The sequence below is a fragment of the Rhinopithecus roxellana genome, chromosome 3 (assembly GCF_007565055.1).
Source record: "Rhinopithecus roxellana isolate Shanxi Qingling chromosome 3, ASM756505v1, whole genome shotgun sequence".
Taxonomy (NCBI): Eukaryota; Metazoa; Chordata; class Mammalia; order Primates; family Cercopithecidae; genus Rhinopithecus; species Rhinopithecus roxellana.
The window spans coordinates 11,729,753-11,754,545 of NC_044551.1; the positions used below are offsets into that span (position 1 = coordinate 11,729,753).

Here is a 24,793-nt window from a genome sequence, read left to right on the forward strand (position 1 = left end):
TTACTTATTAAAGAAAATAGGAAAGAAAGGAGTAAGAGTGATAGATTAGAAATGATTTTTAAATCTTTAAAAAAATGTCCTCCTGAATTGTTCCAATAATTATTTTTAAGATACGGGAAAGACTCAACCTCCCTAAATATCTCCTTTATATCAATTCCAACATCAGAAATTTGTCATTCATTAAGTGAATATTTTACCGAAGGTGTGTTGCAAACAAAACTCCATGCTAAAATTCCTTTCTTTCTGTCTTTCATAATTCCTTATTAAAATGCAGGTACCTCCTCTTCATTCCCCATGGCTAAGGTGTGAAAAACATCTTCAATAAACACCTTTAGAGATTCTGGCAACTAAGAAAAAAAAGGGAGAGTGTTTGTGTTCCTCTATCCATCCATTTATGTAACCATTATTATTTCCAGTCACTATGACAAGCTGAATGAATCTAATGAGCAAGGCAAATTAAGATCTTCTAATTTACCAAACAAAAATAGTAGAAAGAAAAAAACAGAAAAAAAGATAACTGCATTTCATAGCTTCATATATACATGCATTTACTTAAAAAAAAAAAAAAAAAACTGGGAAAAAGAGAAAAACCACTCAGAAGGCAGGGGCCTGGGGGCCACTACACAAGGTAAGGCAGTCAGTGTAAACATTCTACTAAGACTCATAAAGAGAAGAATAACATTTGGCTCAAAATCATTTGAGTTGCTATAATGTCCCCTTCCTCTGTGTCCAACCTGAGTACTCTTTAACAAAATCTACTTTGTACACATATACCCATATATGTCCCCTCTGCAAAAAAAAAAAAGAGAAAAAAATGGGATTATATCTTTGTTATTTGTTACCTTGCTCTTCTCCTTAATCAGATGTAGAAGTTTTTCCAAAATGAGTAAAAAGTCTACCTCATTCTTTTTGATGTTGCCTCAGTGTTTCATCATATGGATGCACTATTATTTATTTATCATTTCTTTATTAATGGACATTTGCTTTCTCAATTTTTTTCAAAAACAAACCATGCTTTATTGAATCTTCTACTTTTGTGCACATAGTGAGTTTTTTTCCCCATATGGATTCTTCAAAGTGGAATTGCTAGATCAAAGAGTTTGCACATTTCAAGTTTGGATAGACAGTGTCAAGTTGAATCAGTTTATACTATTTGAGTGTCCTTTCTATGTCAAGATGTAACATTTAAATAATTGTTTAAATTAAATATCATCTGATAGAGGAAAAATATTTTATTTTTGTTTTGGTTTGCATTTCCCTGATACATAGTATAGGTGAACTTCTTTTTATGTGTTTAGTGGGGATTTATATATTTTTGGTCACATCTTTTGCTCAGTTTTATAAACTTTTATTTTTTAATTGAGAAGAGCCCTTCAGAGTCATTTGTTTAATTTAATTAAAAAGCATTATCACCCATTGACATTATGTAAGCATCACGCTAGGTGTTGATGTCTAAAAGCCGTACAATATAGAGTCTCTGCCCTCCTAAGGGTGGGGTAGTTGGAGGGAATGCAGATTTGCTAAGAAAATAAATGCAGTAAGATGTTAGAACTGTCATGTTAGACAAACTGCCTACTTAAGAGTATTGGATTGCTCAGTCATCTCAGAGGGAGAAAGACTGAAAAGAGCATAAAAGTTCAACTCTCCAGTAGCAAACCCACAATATATTGAAAGTTGCTTACTATGTTTTAGCTTACTGTTTTATGCTTAAATGTGACTATTAACATATTGAAGTCAGAAATTACTGCTTATAGCACTAGTTCTGAAGGCCAGAGAACTAAGAACAGTCTTTCAGGTAACTGAGTATTTCAATATTGAGTAGTTTTTTGTTTGTTTGTTTTGTTTTGTTTTTCTGTCTTCACTTGCAGTGATGCTCTCACTCAATTGGATCAGAGCTCTTTGACAGCTTCCATGACCTTTCACTACAAACATGCAAGAAACCATACTCAGACCTACACAGACAGAGCCACACAGACACAGCTGCCCCAAGTGGCATTATAAGAAAGGACTAGACAGGATGCAACTGTGATGTTACTTAGGTGAGGAGGCCACTCCAGCTGAAGAGGCTCACAATGAGATCTCTATTGGCCAGAGATTTGGGATCTCTATCTGCCGGTTATGTCAGGGAAATAATTTAACATATCAGTGCTGCAGTTTAAGATGAACTGTAAAGACTAGGAGGAATTAGTAGGATAGTAAGTACTTGACTTATGTCCAGGAAAAGGGTAGATGTACATCTTGATGGTAAATTATAAAAGTCAACTTGTACAAAAGTCACTGATAATTAATTATCTTCTTCAAATGGAAAGCAGGATGGGTGGTTGAAATTTACTGAGAGTGATCTCCCCTTGGATTTAGGCTGCCAGAAGAGTAGGTAGGCTTATTTTTTTAAAAGCACAATCCCCTTTGTGCTTTTAAAACAGGCCAGAAAGGAGATATGGGGTGGGCAAGATTTATTGCTCAGGTCAGTACAGAGAAGCTCAAGAGGCCTCCTTTCTGGCTCCGGAAATGTGCTAAGTAAGGGGCCTCAGGGCAGGCGAAGGGTGTCAGAAATATGATAAACCATGAAATATGATAGTACATGCAAAAGCTTGTAAATGGTGAGATATAAGTCATACTGATATTATCTTCGGTAAAAAGTAGAAACCCTACCTATTGACATCAAATTTCTGTTATAGAATGAGTTTATAAGCAGCCCTCCGGTTGGAAGGATTTCCCTGGAAGCTGTGTTTACACAGCGAACACTTTGTTTTTGTTTAGATCATATGTGGGCTGGGAAGAAAAGAACCAATGTTCCTTTATGGAGTACTACAACACCCCATATACTTTCAAAGAGACCCCTGAAGCACTAGCACTGAGCCTCACAAGTATTTTGTCGAGGTAAGCACTGAAAACAAAGATAAACTATGACCGCCATCTTGTGGTGGGATTCACCAAGTTGGATTGAGTGTGAGGCGGTGGCAGTGGGGGAGGAGTTGAGACAGATTTTTTTTTTTTTTTTTTTTTTTTTCACTTGAGGATTCTGGTAGGACTATAAGGAGTAAACCTCTTGGATACAAAATTTGCCACCTGGCAGGAGAGCTATGTTAGAGGAGGTCTTCCTTTAATTTGATTTAGGTTTCTGTGGTGTGGAGAATCTGGAGTAGTTTTGAGAGAGCATTTGTCATTCCTTATCTCCATGTTCCCAGATCCCTAGCTTGGGAAGGTATTTTTCTCACATTCTCCAGAGTTCAAAGAGCTTACCAAACAACAGAAACCTAATATTTATTCTTTAATATTATTCCATTATATACCACACCAGAGCACATTTGTTTTCACAACATTTAATTAGATTTCCCGGAAATGGAAAAGCCATTTTTTTTTTTTATGGATTTACTATCAGTCTGAAACCTAAGAACCTTTCCAATATTTTAATACAAACCAGCCATACTGACTTAAATTAAAGGAATGTGTTCAAAGTAGAAATAACACTGATAAAAGAGGCTTTTAATATGTCCCGGAGAGCACCCAAGCCTAACAGGATGACATTTTGGTGAAAGTGAATAAGATGTAGTATCAAAGGGAACTTTTTCTTTCTTGAAATATTTAAAGCATCATTTGCTTTTCACTTGGCAGAACAACGAACAACAGCACCAAAAGAAACCACGTGGCCGTTTTTCACTTTGCAAAGCATTCTTTACAGATGCCTGTCTAGTTGTTTTTGGATGACTTCAGGGCACTGACACTGCATTCATCTTTGAAAGTTCTCCAACAGGTCCAAATGGCTGTTGCTGGTCCCAGGAATGAGTGAGCCACACCATGCCTTCCAATAGGTTCAGCATTTTATTTATCTGTAATGTGGCAGGCTTAGGAACATATCTGGCTGAAGACGCTTATCTTTCCCTGTGTCAGAATCTTTCAGGGCTTCAGCATTCTATGTTTCTAATATCTAGGCAGGAAGACAATCAGATTATACATTTGGCAGCAGTACCTAGACTAATGCCTGGCACATGATAGGTGCTGAATGAATGCTCCAAGACCGAAGGATCTAGCTGTTATCTTGAAACCTAGAGATATATCGAAATTCTTGTATTGATATCTACTCCAGTCCCCTCTCCTAACACATGGCCTCAAACTTGGTTCTATTGTCATTTGAGGCTGGATAATTCTGTTACAGGGAGCTGTCTTATGCATTGTAGGATGTTTAGCAGCATTCCTAACCTCTACCCACTAGATGCCAGTAGGATGCTCCAGTTGTAAAAACCAAAAATGTCTTTAGATTTAGACAAATGTCCCCTGGGGGGCAGAAATATCCCCTGGTTGCAAATCACCATCCTAAACTGAGCATAGTTATGTGAAAGAGATATGGCCTTAGGCATTAGTTGAGTCAGCAGTAGTAAATCATGAAATATGAACACCATGGAAGTGCTCTTCTGACCAACAATATCTCCCCTGCCCTCAGTGTTCTCTAGCAAGGATGACCATAAATGTTTTAACTGAAATAGTTTTGCAGAAAGTTGAGAGCAAATGATGAACAATCAACCAGTCAGGAAAATGGTTCCTTTTTGTTTTCAGGAAAAGAAGAGTCACGTGGGAGAAATAAGTCATTTGTAAAAAGCAGGTGTCCAAGAGATAGTGTGTGTAAAGGGGAAAAAATCGGATAGGAAATCAGCAGACTTGCATGCTAATCCTGGGTTGGCTACTGACCAGCTGTGTCCCATAGGGGAGCTTTCTTCACTTGGCTGATAATAAGGGGGCTGACCCAAGTGACCCATAAAGTTCCTTCTCCTGCTTAGGTGTGAAGGAAATTACAGATTTGTTTGTCTAATGAATAGCCTATTATTATGCATTTTTGCAGAGGAGGAGCCATGCTTTGACAGAGTACAAGGCTAGAATCAATGAGGAGTATGGGAAGATAAATTACGGGGTTTAGGGAATGCCAAAGTCTAAGATGAAGGTAATGGAGTTTCTGTTGAAAGGAAATAAGAAAGCACAATGAGTATGACACAAAAGCCATAATACATCTTTGCTGCTCTCTCACTCTTTCTGTGTGTGTAGGTTGGTGGTGAAGATGCTAGGTGGGCCACAGTTAGCAAGCTAGTCAGTTTCCTCATAGCTCCTCAGGGAGGAGAGTTTGCTCAGAACAGTCTCTCTTGCCAAATGTGAAAACCACGATCATAGGTTACTGTCAGCAATGGGCAGTCTTGGATGTGTATGGAACCTCTCATCAGAGAATTCAGCTGATTTAACTGAATTCTTTTATTTTGCAGATACGCATGTCAAAACAGTCCATAAATGTTATATCTTGTAGAAACGAATGTCATGATTCATTGACTAAAAAAGTAAAATGGCCTTGAAAGATTCTGATATTCAATAGCATCGAAGTCAGGGTAGGACAAATCTGGATGAATTTTAAATGTTTGAAGAGTTTTTCAGCCATTTTGGGTTTGATAGAACAGCAAATGCATTTTATGAAGCAGTCTTACCCTCACTTTCTAAACATGATGTATGTTTGAAAGAAATTCGTTCCATATGTTTTTGTTTAATTTTACTTAAATCATCAAAATATTATTTCTTAAGACTTGTTTGATGTCTAAGAAGTATTTAAGCCCTTTGAATAATTTAAAAAATATACATTTTTCCTCTTTAAAACAGGAAATCACTTATTAAAGAGTTTAAGTGGGTTTGGACACAAATGAGATTCAGACTTGAAATCCTGACCCTGTTAAGATTAGAGAAATTTTGAAACTTGCCAAAATAGACTCTCCCATTCCTCCCTAAAAGTCAGTACCTTGTGATATCATATTGTCAGCAGAATTACTTGGGCATAGTTCAACAGAATGAAATGTTTTGTTATATTTTTCCTCCCAGTCATAGGGTTCATAACCTCAGTCAACTTTGACTCCCCTCTCTCTCCATTGCATTAGCCTTCATACCAGGTAAGTCACTAAGTTCTCTGCCTTTTTGGTCTGTCTCTCTCTTAGGATTTCCATTGCCTCAGCCTCTCTCAAGTTTTTGACTGGATCATAGCATTTGCCATGCAGCTGGCACCCTCCCTTTGTCTGGTTTCTCCCTGTACCAATCCAATGTGTATGCTGTTGGTTTTTAATCCTCACTAAAACATCACTAAATCTTCCCTGAAACAATCACCCTTCTACTATACAACCTTCAGTGGTTCCTAAGGCCCACTGATACTTTAGTCTTATTTGGTGGTTCTCTGCATGCACTGCCCTAGTATATTTTTTCAAACCGCTGGCCAGTGGAGAAGCTCTCCTTAGGTTGGCTTGGTTGCTATGTGAACACAACACGTGTACACTGGTCTGTGATGCCTTTCTTCCTTCTCTTCCTACTCATTCAGTGAGAACCTGCCCAAGTCTCACTTCCTTTCTGATGACTCCTGCCTGTGGTATTACTCCCTCCTGAGAGTTCTTACAGCAATTGTCCCTCTGAGTTGGTGTCTGAACTTACACTGCTGCACACAATTCCTTTACTTCATGCATGTTTTTGTCTTGCCTCTTTACCAGGACTAGAGACTCAGTTTTCCAGCAGAAGTTCTCCAAATGTGGTCCCTGGACCATAACATTAGCATCACCTGAGAGTTTGTTAGAACTGTAATTTCTTAGATTCCACCCTAGATTTGCAGAATTAGAAATTCCAGGAGTTGGGGTAGCACTCTGTATTTTAATTAACAAGCTCTCCAGAAGATTTGGGTGCATGTTCACATTTGAGAACCAGGGTTGTGAAAGAAAGAGACACATCTTAGAGTTCTTGGCATCCTCCACAATGCCAGTACAAAGCTGAAATGTGGAAGTTACTAAAATTCTACCTAACTTGAATTTTAAGACAAGTTTTCAATGACATGCAAAGAAAATAGAAATGCTTTCAAAAGCTATGAAATTTTAAGAAATAAAAAGGTACAATTTCATATTGATTGCAATGAAAGATCAAACAGTTTGCAAGTTTAATGGTAATCCATTCGAAAAGAGTTTCTTCTTTTGTTTTGCTTTTTTCTTTCATTAGAATTTTAGTGTTGTCCAGCACTGAGTAGTCAGATGATGGTATTCAGCACACTGTTTCCAACATTCTTAAAACTCAAAATCTGTAGTTTAGAGGTGATTTTTTTTTCTTGGAAGGTTGTGGGGTTGGTGGCCATATGTAAGCATGGAGGATAATTTCTTTTTCTTCTCTTTCTCATTAAAGTCCTTTATTACAGTTTGGAACTCTCATATAGAGATGAATGTTGCTATAGAATAAAAAAATCATGGTGTACAGAAAAATGGATCCTTTGGGTATATCTATACACCAGTAGAGGGGAGAGTAAATTTAACTCACTGTTTTTAAATAAATATAAATATTTTGTTGTTTTTTTCTCTACCCTTGTCCATTCAAATTGTATACATCCCCGCAATTTACAGACTTTAGTACTAAGGTGAGCCTTAACCGAACTGTATTTTTTCCACACCCCTCAAGAACTTTGTACAGTTAGAGATGAACCATATCAAGCCCCTGGCTCTGGCAGGCCTGTGATTGGACACTGAGCCAATCTGATAATACTTGCACCCATGAGCCCAGGTAGATGATAGAGGAGTCAAGGAGCTACCTTAATTTCCATTGCTAGTAGTCAGTGAGCCTGGATTTTTTTGTTGTTGTTGTTAAAGACAACAGGTTAGTCAGTGCGGCATTGGAGAAAAAGGTTGTGCTTTGAAGTCAGACAAACCTGTGTTTAAATCTCTGCTGTGCATCACTAAACTAGCCATTTGTTTCATGTTCGTTTTTCCTTTTCTAACGAGGATCCTAATACCTATCTGTCCTGCAGGGTTGTTGAAAGAGGTGTTGATAATGTATGATGTACATGGTCCAAGTTAGATGCTCAGTAAATGAAATTATTATGGTTAGTCTCTAACAATTATGTTGGTAATTCTTTTGTTTTTAATCTCAAACACATAACTTGAATAAAGTAATCCCATTTCTCCCTTTTTTAATTTTACAGAGCTCTGCTTCTAATTGTTCTTTTCTAATAGTAACTGGGTTGCATTGATGTAAAGTGTATTCAGTGATTTTCTTTTGCTTTTCCTCTGTTCTTTTTTATTGAAGCTGTACCTCTTGAATTTCTATGAAGCAGGTGTGTATCTCTATTAATACTATCAAGTCTGTCTAGACCTTCCTTTTTTCACGAGATTAGTATTTGTTGAGTGGTCTCTGCCAGGCTCTGAGGATGCATAAATGTGCACAGGGAATAGTCAGAGAACTGAAGTAAAAACTTGTTCTGACTAGAATAATCCTATTGTCCAAATTGTCCCTATAAACTCAGACTTAGGAGTTGTTGAAGCAGGTATATGCCTACATGGTGAAATTTTCCAGGACTAAATAATAGGACATTTCCCTGTCTGTTTATAATAGTCCTGATGCTTCCACCATGAGAGTCAGTGTTTAGTCAAGGCCTTGACTCTTTTATTTGCTGATGAAGGAGGATGTGTGCAAAAAGCTATACTTTTCGCCTGTAGCATTCTCTGAGCACATTAGCAAAATTTCAGTAACAGATCAGCAACATTACCTTGGTAAAGAATAGGGAACTGACAGAATACACTCATGAAAGATTTGCTTTCATTGGGGAGGCCATCTGGAGGGGACTGCCAGAACAAAGGCAGCCTGGGACAGGGTGGAAGACCTTGGGCCATTAGGGTCTGTGGTCACCTCCAGGATGACCCCCAGTGATTCACACTTCCTGTTAGTCACACTCTGTGTTGTTCTCTCCCATTTTGAATAAGGGTTACCTTGGTAACCAATAGTACATTGTGGAAATTACTCCTAAGTGTGACTTCCAAGGCGAGGTCACAAAAGACATTGAGGCTTCTGCTTTACTCTATGAGATCCCTCAGATCAACCACTTTTAGGGGAAGCCAGCTGCGATCTCATGAGGACACTCAAGCAGTCCTATAGTTTCTTGGGGTAAGGAACTGAGGCCTGCTGCCAGTAACCAGCACCAGTTAGCAGTATGTGAGTGAGTCATGTGGGAAGTGGATTCTTCAGCCCAATGCAACCTTCAGTGACTGTAACCCCAGGTGACATTTTGACTCTAGCCTTTTGAGGGACTCTGAGGTGGAACCCACCAAGCTAAGTTCCTGGTCCATAGAAATTGTGTGAGGTAATAAATAATTATTGTTTTAAGTCATTAAGTTTTTGGATAATTTGTTAAACAGCAATAAATGACTAATACAGAACCCAGCATGTGGTGCTAGATTCCTGGAAGAAAACAGCAAAGTTAAAAGACATATTAAAAGGGTAGATCAGAGAGGCCCAAGACAGACATTTTCTTCACCTTTTGCCCCAAAGTGGTATTGTTTACACTTTATAAAGGGGATGTAGTCATGGGGCTGGGAATGGTGGGAGAAAATGAACTCAATAGCTAATTCCCAGAGCACCTGGAAGAAAAGTAAAAAAGACAGAGGATGAATGTTAGTTTGGGAAGGACTCCTGAATATGAAGGCTTGGAAATGGACCTGTCTTTCAACATCATGTGAGATTTTGAAAATTGTTTTGTACTCGAACAACCCTTGGATTTCATAAAACAGTAGGACCACAGTAATGTGGGTAAAAAAGTCTCCTGAGATCCTTGAGTCATTCTTTTTTTTCCTTGTACAAGACTCTAGTTAAGGCTACCAAAAACTATCTCACCTTTTAAAAGTCAACATACCAACAAAGGCAGCAGTTTCAAGGCTTGGCAAAAGGGTTCACATTCATTTAAACAAAAGGGGCTCTTTCTAAAATTATCTCTAGCGATATTAAACTATGAATCATGTTTATACCTCTAGGAAGGACTTAAGTGGCATATTAGCATTTAGGGAAGAAGGCTTTGTATTAGAGAGTAAAAAATTTTTAGAAAACAAATTGCTTTCTTACTACATGGTTTTAAAACTGTCAACTTTTTATGTGTTTTCAACTGGGGGAAAGGATGAGTTTCTTCGGAAAGGGGCAAGGCAGGAAATCAGTAATGATTCATACCACTTTTTCACATGCTTCTCTGACGAGTTTTAATCACAAATCTGGGTCCACTTGTGTAACAAAAACATTAAAAGAGGGTGTTTTAAACTACGTCTTTTTATTAAACATGTATTTAGTCTTGTAAATAATACACGCAAGCACATCCTTGTTACGTCAGTTGGAAAACAGTGATTAGCTGTTTAAGAGAGGGGAGTATCTTGCAATTTTATATGTACTTCTTAAGTGGCTGTGCGTTTTCTCTTGGGCGATTTAATTTGATTTAGGCAAATATGTTAAATTTTGGAATTTAATTGATTTTTAATTTTAATGATCTTTTCTATCCTCCGCATTTAATGGCAATTTTTAGGACTGCCACAATAGTCTTTTGAAAAAAGGGCACATTTACTTGAAAGAAATATACTTTGTTATTTCTGAGTTCCTTTGAAATCACTGAAGATGGTTTTACTTTAGCTTTCCCTTCAGCCTAATTCCCTTTTCCTCTTTGTTTCTATTGGGATGAGGTAATCCTGGGTTTGTAGAGTCTTTTGTGATGGAAATGGCTATGACCACACAGACGCAGCATAATATTTACTTGGAATAAGAGAAAGAGAAATATCAATAGTGCTGCTCACCAAGCATTTGAAAATACTTGTCTTTCATTTCCAGAGAGAAAAATACCACTTTGCATGTTCATTATTAATTTGGGTAACTGAAACATAGTGTGTGTTCATAAATTGTGAATCAAAATTGAATGAGGAGAGGAGTGAAATTTAAAACTAGTTATGGCAAGGTCTGAAGTTATGAAGGCCAGATGTATTAATGTTGCATTAATATAGCATAAGACATTCATAAGTAAAATAAGGAAGTTATATGGAGCTGAACAAGCTCATCAAACAAATAGGGGTGTATGTGAGTACAGACCCTAGTTTGGTTGTTGTAGCCTAATTCTGGAGAATAGGTCAGCAACCTTTTCCTATAAAGGGCCAGACAGAAAATATTTTAAACTTGGAGGCCATAGGCCTCTATCACAACTACTCAGCTTTGCAGTTGTAAAAGAAAGCAGCCATGGACAATATGGAAATGAATAGATGTGGCAGTATTTCAATAAAACTTTATTTACAAAATCAGGCTACAGACCAGATTTGATGTGGAGACTGTAGTTTGCTGCTTCCTATCCTACACAATGTAATTTTTCTTATTTACTTATTTGTAGACCAATTCATTGGAAAGGGAGTTTGAAGCAGCTTACAAGGACAGGTCGAGCATCCCAAATCTGAAAATCTAAAATCTGAAATGCTCCAAAAGCTTCAACTTTTCCAGTACTGACAAGAGACATCCAAGGCAAATGCTCATTGGAGCATTTTGGATTTTGAATTTTTGAGTTTGGGATGCTCAACTGGTAAATAAAATGCAAATTTCCCCAAATTTGAAAAATCCTTAAAAATGTATATGGCAGGGTCAAGGCACACTAGGACCTGGAGAGATTTTGTAGATAGGAATGGAGTGGGCTCCAGCCTATAGTAGATTGAGTATATCTATTGCTAACATCCAGGAATCATTTGGGAGCAAAGCGTGTCTGTGGGCCATTCAGTTTTCATTTGAGTGAATATTATATGTAGTCTGTGCTGAGGATCTGCATAGATGCCCTTCAGATCAGCATTGGTGAAAGACTTCCAGGTGGGGCCCTTGAAACCTAGAGCGTTGATGGTTGAAAAGAGAAATCTCCTACTCTATACCCCAGTGTGACTAAATAGGCTTAGCTCATCCCCTCAACCCCTGCCACTCTATTCACCAAATGGAACAGAAATTAAACAGCCTTTTTACATGTATATATCCTTTGTCCCTATACTTCCACTTGCAGGAATCCATCCTAATAAAAGTTTTAGGAAAGCTACTAAAAACTGATATGTAGGCCAGGTGCAGTGACTCATGCCCATAATCCCAGCACTTTGGGAGGCCGAGGTGGGCGGATCACGAGGTCAGGAGTTCAAGACCAGTCTGACTAATGTGGTGAAACCCCGTCTCTACCAAAAATACAAAATTAGCTGGGTGTAGTGGTGTGCGCCTATACTCCCAGCTACTCAGGAGGCTAAGGCAGGAGAACTGCATGAACCCAGGAGGCGGAGGTTGCAGTGCGCTGAGATTGTGCCACTGCATTGCAGCCTAGGCAACAGAGTGAGATTCTGTCTCAAAAAAACCCAAAACACGAAAAACAAAAAACTGACATGTAATATTCAAATTTCAGCTTCATTTATTAAACCAAAAATTGGAAAGAAGGTAAATATCCAACAGGAGGAGAGTAGGTAAGTAAGTTCTGGTATATATGAGATGAAATAATATATTATTTTTAAAATGGTTTTTGAAGACAATTTTATGACAGGGAAATGATGCTGAATATAATTTTAAATGAATATAGCAGAATGCAATATGATCATAATTTTGTGGAAACAATATTGCAAAAAGACTACAAGAAGATATGCTGTGGAGGAAACCACTAGCTATCTACCAGAATCCCTTCTCTTCTTCCTGATATATGAGCACACTACATTTCCCAGCCTTCCTTGTAGTTGCATGTGGCCATGTGACTAAGTTGTCTCCAGTGGTTTGTGAGCATCAATGATGTATTCCACGTACAGTCTTGACTCATAAAAATTTCTCACACATGTTTTTCTATGCCTTTAAATTAAAAAGAAATGTTTTACTGTCTTCACTTGATTGGAATGTTGACACTCAGGGCAACCTTGGAAGTCACATGTTGAAAATGACAGAGTGACATCAGCTTAGGATCCTGAATGATGACAAAGAGATGAGTTGCCCTGCTGACATGAGCACTCATCTAGGACTGTTACTTGAGGGAAGAAATACATATCTATGAAGTTCAGCTACCATGGTGATGCCTGATAGAACAGATGGGTGTGCATGTGAAACACCCACTGAGGACTTCCAGAAACATTTGGTTGAGGGGGTGGAGAAGGCAAGTTTTATAGGAACCCAAGGACTTTTATTAAAAAATGGGACTATAGGCCGGGCGCGGTGGCTCAAGCCTGTAATCCCAGCACTTTGGGAGGCTGAGACGGGTGGATCAAGAGGTCAGGAGATCGAGACCATCCTGGCTAACATGGTGAAACACCATCTCTACTAAAAAATACAAAAAACTAGCTGGGCGAGGTGGCTGGCGCCTGTAATCCCAGCTACACGGGAGGCTGAGGTAGGAGAATGGCGTAAACCTGGGAGGCGGAGCTTGCAGTGAGCTGAGATTCGGCCACTGCACTCCAGCCCAGGCGACAGAGCAAGACTCCGTCTCAAAAAAAAAAAAAAAAAAAAAAAAAAAAAAAAAAAAAAAAATGGGACTATAAACCAGTAACCTTTTAGCTATTGTTCAAGTCATCCCTTGCACCTGCAGGCTGATGAGGTCTGAGGGAGCTTAGTCTTCTTGTATTCTTTATTTGCTTGTTTGTTTATGTGTTTTTGAGACAGGGTCTCACTCTCTTGCCTGTGCTGGACTGCAGTGGTATGATTTTGGCTCACTGCAACCTCAACCTCCTGGGCGCACAGTTGATCCTCCCACCTCAGCCTCCCAAGTAGCTGGGACTAAAGGTGCATGCCACCACGCCCAGCTAATTTTTGTACACAATGTAGATAAGAGGTTTTGCCATGTTGTCTAGGCTGGTTTCGAACTCCTGGACTCAAGCCATCCCACCGCCCACCCTTGCCCACCATCATGGCCTCCCAACGTGCTGGGATTACAGGTGTCAACCACCATGTCTAGATGGACATGTATTGGTTTTTTAAACTTATTTTAAACATATGTATTTAATTAGGCAAGTTAGGAAAAATACCAGTGTATACATAATGAAATGGGAAGGTATAAATAAATCTAAAAATGTGGGCAGAAAAAGAACAAATTAATATAGAAGGTAAAAACCCAGGAAGTTGCTATACAGATGAGCCATTGAAACCTACATAGTTTCTGAAAATTGAGTGAAAGTTTAACTCTGGTTTTCCTACCAACCAAAGTGACTTGTTAATTGGTTAATCCACCAGTCTCTTATCTCTGCAAATATTTCTTTCAGCTATTATTTCTGAAAGAAATTTCTCAATGGCTCTTTATACAGGAAACAGTGCCCTCAGCAATATCCCTAAGAACATACCAGAATGGGATTTACAGTGCTGCCCCAAGGTTAACTGAAAGGACATTGAATCAAAACAAACTTTAAGAAAAGAGAATCTAAAGATGGATTGGGAGAGACAACTGGACAATGGGACGTCAGTGATGACAGCCTCACTTGATCTGGGAATTAAACCTGTGTCCAGAAAAATCGTTGGAATTTCTGTCTTTCAAATAGTCTTTCATTCATATCCTTGCTCTTCATGAGGCTTTTTACAAGTTGGGCAGCAGGTGATTTTCAGGAGCTTTCTCAGTAACTGCTATAGGCTTCCATCTTCCATTTGCCCACATGTCTGCAGTAACTGCTGGAGAAAAATAACTTCTCTATTGCCGTCTGAGTCTTGAGGGAGTTCTTTTCATGAACAAAATTTAACTTAGAACCATAGTTATAAGGGATTCTGGGAAATGTGTTTCTGAGCTTCTCCCTTGTGATGTGAGCAGAGCATAGAAAGAGGAAGATACAGTGTTGAGTGGGTAACAGATCACACTTTGGTAATGGGGCAGATTTCCAATATGGCAAGCCACCACACAGACAGGCAAACTGAATTTACCAACAATAGGCAGTTATAACTTTTTTCTTTTTTTTAGACTGAGTCTTTCTGTCACCCAGGCTGGAGTGCAGTGGCACGATCTCGGCTCACTGCAACCTCTGCCTCCGGGTTCAAGCTTTTCTCTTGCCTCAGCCTCCTGAATAGCTGGAATTACAGGCACTTGCCATCATACCAGGCTAATTTTTTAATTTTTAGTAGAGGTGGGGTTTCACCATGTTGGCCAGGCTGGTCTCAAACTCCTGACCTCAAGTAATCTGCCCGCCTCGGCCTCCCAAAGTGCTGGGATTACAGGCTTGAGCCATGGCGCTTGGCAACATTTTTTGATTAAAAACATCTGATATGGTGTGGCTGTGTCGCCACTCAAATCTCATCTTGAATTGTAGCTCCCGTAATTCCCATGTGTCATGGGAGGTAATTGAATCATGGGGGTGAATTTTTCCTGTGCTGTTCTAATGCTTCCTGTTGGCAGCTGTCTGGTGATTCTGTCCAGATCTCTCGTCCCTGAGGTGTCAGTTTGCATCCCCCGTCTTGGTCCTTTTCCACCATTTTCAGCCCCTCCAGGGCTTGGAGGACCCAGTGGGCCATTCTCTTGGAGCCTTGACTGAAGTGGCTGGGCATGACACTTTTACTCTGATGTCCCCCATAGATCTTGATCATGGAGTCAACCCCAGCACCACCCTGTAGGTACAGGTGCTGTGCTGTGGAAGCAGCTCATGTGTAGAACCAGTTTTCATCATAGGGAGGAAGCTCTTTGTGCTTGGTCAGCTTGACGGTGTCCACCCATCCAAGGACTTTCAGCTTCCCGGACTTTTTGAGAAAGCCTGCCAGAACTCTGATGAACTCCTGCTGGTTCACGTTCTTTACAGTATCTCCAGGCATTGTGCAGCCGCTGTGCTGCCAGCCAGGGGAAAGGGATCTGATTGTTTTATAAAGGGCAGTTCCCCTGCACACACTGTCTTGACAGCTGCCATGTAAGATGTGCCTTTGCTCCTCATTCGCCTTCTGCCATGACTGTGAGGCCTCCCCAGCCTAGTGGAACTGTGAGTCCATTAAACCTCTTTCCTTTATAAATTACCCATACTCAGGTAATTTATAATTACTCATACTCGGGTATGTCCTTATAGTAGCATGATAGTAGACTATCATGATTAGATAGTAGACTAATACAACACCTCAAAAACAAAATTATATGCAGAAATTAAAGCAAAATTTTATTGGAATTCTTAAATGTGAAATTATCTATATGTGGCATGCTGATTATATTTAATAACGTATTGTATACCACAAAATTGCTAAGGGAGTAGATCTTAAATGTTTTCACCAAAAAAAGTGAGGTGATGAATATGTTAATTAGCTTGATTTAATTTCCCCCCGTTGACATAAATTCAATGTACACGTAATATTAAAACATCACATTATACCTCACAAATATACACAATTTGTATTTGTCATCTAAAAAAAAAACTTAGCTGGGCATGGTGGCTCACGCTTGTAATCCCAGCACTTTGGGAGTTTGAGGTGGGCTGATCACCTGAGGTTGGGAGCTCGAGACCAGCCTGGCCAACATGGCAAAACCCCGTCTCTACCAAAAAATACAAAAATTAGCCAGGCATGGTGGTGGGCGCCTGTAGTCCCAGCTACTCAGGAGGCTGAGGTGGAAGAATCGCTTGGGCAACAAAAGCGAAACTCTGTCTCAAAATAAATAAATAAATATATAAAAATTTAAAAACCACATATCAGTGACCACCAGAGCGTTCACTACTTAAAAATGTAATCTATTTGGCATTAGTTTCTGAGGTGCTAGTGCCTTATGTCTAAATATTCACAGAAATGGCTAAATCAAATATTTGCTTGTGCAAAAAAGTTACCTATATATAAATGCACAGGGAGAAAGATACACACCAATCTGAGAATAAAAGTACATCAGGAGAGGTGAGTAAGGTACTGTGGGACCCAAAGTAACTTTTATATAATTTACATTATTTAAAAATTATAAAATACAATTTTTTGTGTATCAATTCTGTAATTAGAAAGAAAAAAATAGAGCTATCCCAGGATAATTAGTACCTAAAACTGATTTCTATGATGCTGTATTCTGTGACAGCTCTTGAAGTCAGCAAATGACAAAGAACTTGAGTTCTACTACAATTTCTGCATTAGCATGACATGGTATATGACTTTGCCTAGTATTTTATGCTTCTAGGCCTGTTTTCCTGCTTGTAAAACAAGGGGATTGGAATAGATGGTTTCTAAGATCCTTCTTAGCCCAGAAAGCCTGTAGTTTTAGGATTTGTTGTAGTGAAATACTGGAAGCATGGAACAGTTCTGGGGGTGGGGAGATGGTACTCCAAGGATGGTCTCTAGGAAGCAGGAAGAACTGCCTGAGGCTACTAGGAATTCAGAAAGTGGAATTGTGGCCAGTTGAAGCAACTTCATAGCTATTAAAACTTCATGGAAGTTCAGCCTTTTCCTATGAGGCACTTGAGCTTGCACAGGGAAACCTGTCCTGGTATCTATTAACAGGGTTTAGTTTTCACTGGTTTTCAACAGATTGCTCTCTAGGCTAGTTATGGTGGGTATCCTTTCTGACTCTTTGGGTCTATGTTACTTGGACTGTTGAATATAAATTCTAGCCATATGTCATACTCAAGTGCATCCAAAGAGAGATACTTTTTCCTTATATCCATGAGGAAGAATCTAGATGTGGAGTCTTGAGGTTTTCACCATTTTCTACTATTCAGGGATCAAAGTTTGCTAACAGTTTATGTTAAAGCAGAGGATCTACTCTTTTAGGGACTGAAAGACTGAAAATGAAGGTGAATATCCTTTAAGTAAAAGTGAAACTAGACAAATTATGCAATTCAAAGAGAAGAAAAACATAAAGACTTTACAGCATATCAGTCAAAAAAAATCTCTTAGTAAAAAAGCATATCAGCACAGAAACACCCTTAGTTTTCTGTTACTTGTTATAAAACATAATATATTTTCACACCACTTCTTGGGTAGTATTAATTTTGGCATTTATTACACATAATTTATTTTCTGAATACTGCGTGTTATATAGCAGAGTCTATTAGAGATACTGTGTTTTAAAAGCCCCAGGAAAAATACTTAGAAAGATGGAAGACACAGGTATAGGAGCTGAAGAGTAATTCTGTATGTTCACAAACAGCAATGGTCAATATTAGGATGTTAATTTTCCCCCGTTGACATAAATTCAACTCAAACCTAGTCAAAATACCAGTAGAATTTTTTTTTTGGACAAGATCATTATAAACTTTATGTGAAAATGCAAAGGATCTAGAAAAAAACAATAATTTTGAAAAAGATGAACAGAATTGGAAGACTTAACCTAATTTCAAGACTTATGATGATAAAGCTACAGTAACTAAGATGGTGTAGTCTTGATGTAAAGACAAAAAAAAATTGAGACTCTGTCTTCCAACAAGAACAACAAAAGATTAATGACTGCCCTTCTGGATTTCAGACTTGCATGGGGCCTGTAGCCCCTTCGTTTTGGCTCATATATCCTACTTGGAATGGGAGCATTCATCCAATGCCCATAACCCCATTGTATCTTGGAAGTAACTGACTTGCTTTTTATTTTACAGGCTCCTAAGTAGAAGGAACTTGCCTTGTCTCAGATGAGATTTTGGAGTTGGACTTTTGGGTTAACGTTGGAATGAATTAAGACTTTGGGGGAACCGTTGGGAAAGCATGATTGATTTTGAAGTGTAAAAAGAATGTGATGTTTGGGAGGGGCCAGGGGCAGAATGATATGGTTTGGCTCTGTGTTCCCACCCAAATCTCATCTCAAATTGTAATCCCCATAATCCTTACGTGTCAAGGGAGGGAACTGGTGGAAGGCATTTTGATTTTGAGGGTGGTTTCCGCATGCTGTTCTCATGAGGAATAGTGAGTGAATTCTCACAAGATCTGATGGTTTGACAGTTTCTCCTTCACATGCTCTCTCTTGCCTGCTGCCATGTAAGACATGCCTGCTTCCCGTTCTGCCATGATTGAAAGTTTCCTGAGGCCTCCCCAGCCATGTAGGAACTGTCAGTCAATTAAACCTCTTTTCTTTATAAGTTAAAAAAAAAATCAATGGAACAGAATAAAAAATCTAGAAATAGACTCATGCATATATAGTCAATTGATTTAAGAAAAGGTATCAAGGCAATCCAATGCAAAAAGCGTGATTTTTTCAATAAATGGCACTGAAGCAATTGTCTAGTTGTGCACAAAGAAGTGAACGTCGACTCTTACATCACATCATAAACAGAAATTAACCTCAAATAGGTCATAGATCTAAATGTCAGAGCTAAAAATCTATAAAACTGTTAAACAAAACATGTGAGAAAATCTTTTAGGTGGTGAGCTTTTTTGGCTAGGGACCCACCCCATCACTCTTCATTTGTCTTTCTCCTCAGCACCTACCCTGGCTCATAGAAGGCATCCAAGGAATGCTGGAATTCAGTGAGACCTTGCTTTGTGGCTCTGAGAGTGCTGATGGGCAGGGAACCTAGATTTGTGTACTTATTCAGATCCCTGGTATATTCCCCCAAGGTTTGGCTTCACTCCTTTTGTACTGTGCTGGTGGAGAACGGTGAATTTCAGAAGCATCAACGCCCACTGGGTGATTCTTTGATGCCCCTCCCCTTGAGATTTGCCCACAGCATTTCTAAACTGAAAGAATGTGACCTCCAATCTTGGGGCTCCAACCAACGCTAGTGGATCCTACCCTAGGTTGAACCCAGTGATGCATTGCTCCCTGGCCACCCATACTGAAACTCTGAGAAAACACAGTGTGCCAGAGCACTGAGGTTTATTGGTGCAAAGGTGGCTCAGCTCATAGTAAGGGTTGTTCCAAAAGAATATAGTGAAGGGCACTTAAATCATCATAAGCAAGCAAAATATTTATTTTTAAAATATGCACAGGAAGAATTTGATACTATTTTTATTAGAGGAACAAACTTTCTTCATTTCCTGCTCTCTGAATTAGAGGCCTCCAATTTATTTGGTTCATAACCTAGACAAACCCTGGAAGGAGATACTGCAACTGGGAACTCTTTTGGCTTTTCTTTCTTTATAGCCTCACTATTATGCTACCTATTTTCTAAGCACTGGCAACATTTTCATGGAAAACTTAAGATGATCTAGTCTGGGTGGGGCCAGAACTAGAACCAGACCCAGGTGAGTCCTTGTGGAAAACTGTTGTCATTTAACAACATAGGTCCTACCTGCAACAGGAGTACAGTTGCAGTTTTAGCACGTGTTAGAACAGAGTGGTTGGAGATTAAGAAGGGTCACCTTGCTCAGAGCACACCTTGTACATCTGTGAACTTTAGATTCATGCCTTCTTAGTAGGCATCACATCTTTTTCCTTGATGGATTTTCATTCTCTTCCACTGTGGTTGAAGCACTGGTTTGTCTCATGGCAGTGGGTGCTTTGCTTTCAGTGATACTTTTCTTCGTGAAATGTCGAAAGAGTATTACCAGATAAGTACGGTTTGAATACGGCCAAGATTACTCCAAGCCAGGTGACTTCACCCAGAAGATGGACTGCTCGAGGATCTAGAGTTCCTTTAGAACACCCTCCTACCACACTCAGCACTTCACCAATTCTACTTCACAGACGCTAATGGTCACATATGACAATCATTTAAGTAAGAGCTGTGATAGTTACTATGTTGCTATATTGGAAGAATTCTTGATAATCACGTAATTTATTCCCATCTCCAAAATGATGATACTTATGTGCTTGGACATTGTATAAAAACATTATATTTGAGGGTTAAATTAGCAAAAGTTATCTTCAAACAAACTAGATTTGTATGTGTTACTTAATGATAATGATGGGGATACATTCTGAGAAATACATCTTTCAGTGATTTTGTTGTTGTGTGAACACTATAGAGTGTACTTTCACAAACCTAGATGGTATAGCCCACTATTACCTAGGCTATATGGCATAGCCTATTGCTCCTAGGCTTCAAACCTGTACAGCATGTTTCTGTACTGAATACTATAGGCAACTGTAACACAATGGGAAATATTGGTGTATCTAAACATAGCCAAATACAGAAAAGGTTCAGTAAAAATACAGTATAAAAGATAAGAAGTGGGTTGAGGGCTGTGGCTCATGCCTGTAATCCCAGCACTTTGGGAGGCCAAGGCGGGCGGATCACCTGATGTCAGGAGTTCGAGACCAGCCTGGCCAACATATTGAAACCCCGTCTCTACTAAAAATACAAAAATTAGCCGAGTGTGGTGGCAGGTGTCTGTAATCCCAGCTACTTGGGAGGCTGAGGCAGGAGAATCTCTTGAACCCGGCAGGCAGAGGTTGCAGTGAGCCAAGATCACGCCATTGCACTCCAGCCTGGGGACAAGAGTGAGACTTTGTCTTAAAAAAAAGAAAAAGAAAAAGATAAGAAGTGGTATATCTGTATGGGATATTTACTGTGAATGGCTTGCAGGACTGGAAGTTGCCCCAGGTGAGTCAGTGAGTGAGTGTTGAGTGAATGTGAAGGCCTAGGACATTATTGTACACTACCGTAGACTTTATAAACACTGTACACTTAGGCTACACTAAATTTCTAAAAAATATTTTTCTTTCTTTGAGAATAAATTAACCTTAGCTTGCTGTATTTTGCTTTATAAAATTTTTAATTTTTTAAACTTTCGATGCTTTTATAACACTTAGCTTAAAACTGAAACAGTGCACAGCTATACAAAAGTATTTTCTTTCTTTTTTTTTTTTCTTTTTTTATTATACTTTAAGTTCTAGGGTACATGTGCATAACGTGCAGGTTTGTTACATATGTATACTTGTGCCATGTTGGTGTGCTGCACCCCTCAATTCATCATTTATATCAGGTATAACTCCCAATGCAATCCTTCCCCCCTCCCCCTCCCCATGATAGGCCCCGGTGTGTGATGTTCCCCTTCCCGAGTCCAAGTGATCTCATTGTTCAGTTCCCACCTATGAGTGAGAACATGCGGTGTTTGGTTTTCTCTTCTTGTGATAGTTTGCTAAGAATGATGGTTTCCAGCTGCATCCATGTCCCTACAAAGGACGCAAACTCATCCTTTTTTATGGCTGCATAATATTCCATGGTGTATATGTGCCACATTTTCTTAATCCAGTCTGTCACAGATGGACATTTGGGTTGATTCCAAGTCTTTGCTATTGTGAATAATGCCGCAATCAACATACGTGTGCATGTGTCTTTATAGCAGCATGATTTATAATCCTTTGGGTATATACCCAGTAGTGGGATGGCTGGGTCATATGGTACATCTAGTTCTAGATCCTTGAGGAATCGCCATACTGTTTTCCATAATGGTTGAACTAGTTTACAATCCCACCAACAGTGTAAAAGTGTTCCTATTTCTCCACATCCTCTCCAACACCTGTTGTTTCCTGACTTCTTAATGATTGCCATTCTAACTGGTGTGAGATGGTATCTCATTGTGGTTTTGATTTGCATTTCTCTGATGGCGAGTGATGATGAGCATTTTTTCATGTGTCTGTTGGCTGTATGAATGTCTTCTTTTGAGAAATGTCTGTTCATATCCTTTGCCCACTTTTTGATGGGGTTGTTTGTTTTTTTCTTGTATATTTGTTTGAGTTCTTTGTAGATTCTGGATATTAGCCCTTTGTCAGATGAGTAGATTGCAAAAATTTTCTCCCAATCTGTAGGTTGCCTGTTCACTCTGATGGTAGTTTCTTTTGCTGTGCAGAAGCTCTTTCGTTTAATCATTTCCCATTTGTCAATTTTGGCTTTTGCTGCTGTTGCTTTTGGTGTTTTAGACATGAAGTCCTTGCCCATGCCTATGTCCTGAATGGTACTACCTAGGTTTTCTTCTAGGGTTTTTATGGTATTAGGTCTAACATTTAAGTCTCTACTCCATCTTGAATTAATTTTCGTATAAGGAGCAAGGAAAGGATCCAGTTTCAGCTTTCTACTTATGGCTAGCCAATTTTCTCAGCACCATTTATTAAATAGGGAGTCCTTTCCCCATTTCTTGTTTCTCTCAGGTTTGTCAAAGATCAGATGGCTGTAGATGTGTGGTATTATTTCTGAGGACTCTGTTCTGTTCCATTGGTCTATATCTCTGTGTTGGTACCAGTACCATGCTCTTTTGGTTACTGTGGCCTTGTAGTATAGTTTGAAGTCAGGTAGCGTGATGCCTCCAGCTTTGTTCTTTTGACTTAGAATTGTCTTGGCAATGCGGGCTCTTTTTTCTTCCCATATGAACTTTAAAGCCGTTTTTTCCAGTTCTGTGAAGAAAGTCATTGGTAGCTTGATGGGGATGGCATTGAATCTATAAATTACCTTGGGCAGTATCGCCATTTTCACAATATTGATTCTTCCTATCCATGAGCATGGTATGTTCTTCCATTTGTTAGTGTCCTCTTTTATTTCACTGAGCAGTGGTTTGTAGTTCTCTTGAAGAGGTCCTTTACATCCCTTGTAAGTTGGATTCCTAGGTATTTTATTCTCTTTGAAGCAATTGTGAATGGAAGTTCATTCATGATTTGGCTCCCTGTTTGTCTGTTACTGGTGTATAAGAATGCTTGTGATTTTTGCACATTGATTTTGTATCCTGAGACTTTGCTGAAGTTGCTTATCAGCTTAAGGAGATTTGGGGCTGAGACGATGGGGTTTTCTAAATATACAATCATGTCATCTGCAAACAGGGACAATTTGACTTCTTCTTTTCCTAACTGGATACCCTTGATTTCTTTCTCTTGCCTGATTGCCCTAGCCAGAACTTCTAACACTATGTTGAATAGGAGTGGTGAGAGAAGGCATCCCTGTCTTGTGCCAGTTTTCAAAGGGAAGTTTTCCAGTTTTTGCCCATTCAGTATGATATTGGCTGTGGGTTTGTCATAAATAGCTCTTATTATTTTGAGGTACGTTCCATCAATACCGAATTTATTGAGCGTTTTTAGCATGAAGGGCTGTTGAATTTATCAAAAGCCTTTTCTGCATCTATTGAGATAATCATGTGGTTCTTGTCTGTGGTTCTGTTTATATGCTGGATTACGTTTATTGATTTGCATATGTTGAACCAGCCTTGCATCCTGGGGATGAAGCCCACTTGATCATGGTGGATAAGCTTTTTGATGTGCTGCTGAATCCGGTTTGCCAGTATTTTATTGAGAATTTTTGCATCGATGTTCATCAGGGATATTGGTCTAAAATTCTCTTTTTTTGTTGTGTCTCTGCCAGGCTTTGGTATCAGGATGATGTTGGCCTCATAAAATGAGTTAGGGAGGATTCCCTCTTTTTCTATTGATTGGAATAGTTTCAGAAGGAATGGTACCAGCTCCTCTTTGTACCTCTGGTAGAATTCAGCTGTGAATCCATCTGGTCCTGGACTTTTTTTGGTTGGTAGGCTATTAATTATTGCCTCAATTTCAGAGCCTGCTATTGGTCTATTCAGGGATTCAACTTCTTCCTGGTTTAGTCTTGGAAGAGTGTAAGTGTCCAGGAAATTATCCATTTCTTCTAGATTTTCTAGTTGATTTGCGTAGAGGTTTTTATAGTATTCTCTGATGGTAGTTTGTATTTCTGTGGGGTCGGTGGTGATATCCCCTTTATCATTTTTTATTGTGTCTATTTGATTCTTCTTTATTAGTCTTGCTAGCGGTCTGTCAATTTTGTTGATCTTTTCAAAAAACCAACTCCTGGATTCATTGATTTTTTGGAGGGTTTTTTGTGTCTCTATCTCCTTCAGTTCTGCTCTGATCTTAGTTATTTCTTGCCTTCTGCTAGCTTTTGAATGTGTTTGCTCTTGCTTCTCCAGTTCTTCTAATTGTGATGTTAGAGTGTCAATTTTAGATCTTTCCAGCTTTCTCTTGTGGGCATTTAGTGCTATAAATTTCCCTCTACACACTGCTTTAAATGTGTCCCAGAGATTCTGGTATGTTGTGTCTTTGTTCTCATTGGTTTCCAAGAACATCTTTATTTCTGCCTTCATTTCCTTATGTACCCAGTAGTCATTCCAGAGCAGGTTGTTCAGTTTCCATGTAGTTGAGCAGTTTTGATTGAGTTTCTTAGTCCTGAGTTCTAGTTTGATTGCACTGTGGTCTGAGAGACAGTTT

At 39.0% G+C, this 24,793-nt stretch overlaps 1 pseudogene; it reads right to left on the reverse strand.

The window, feature by feature from the left end:
* Positions 1-263: 263 nt before the first annotated feature.
* On the reverse strand, positions 264-15,558 carry LOC115896477 (annotated as a pseudogene).
* Positions 15,559-24,793: the final 9,235 nt, after the last annotated feature.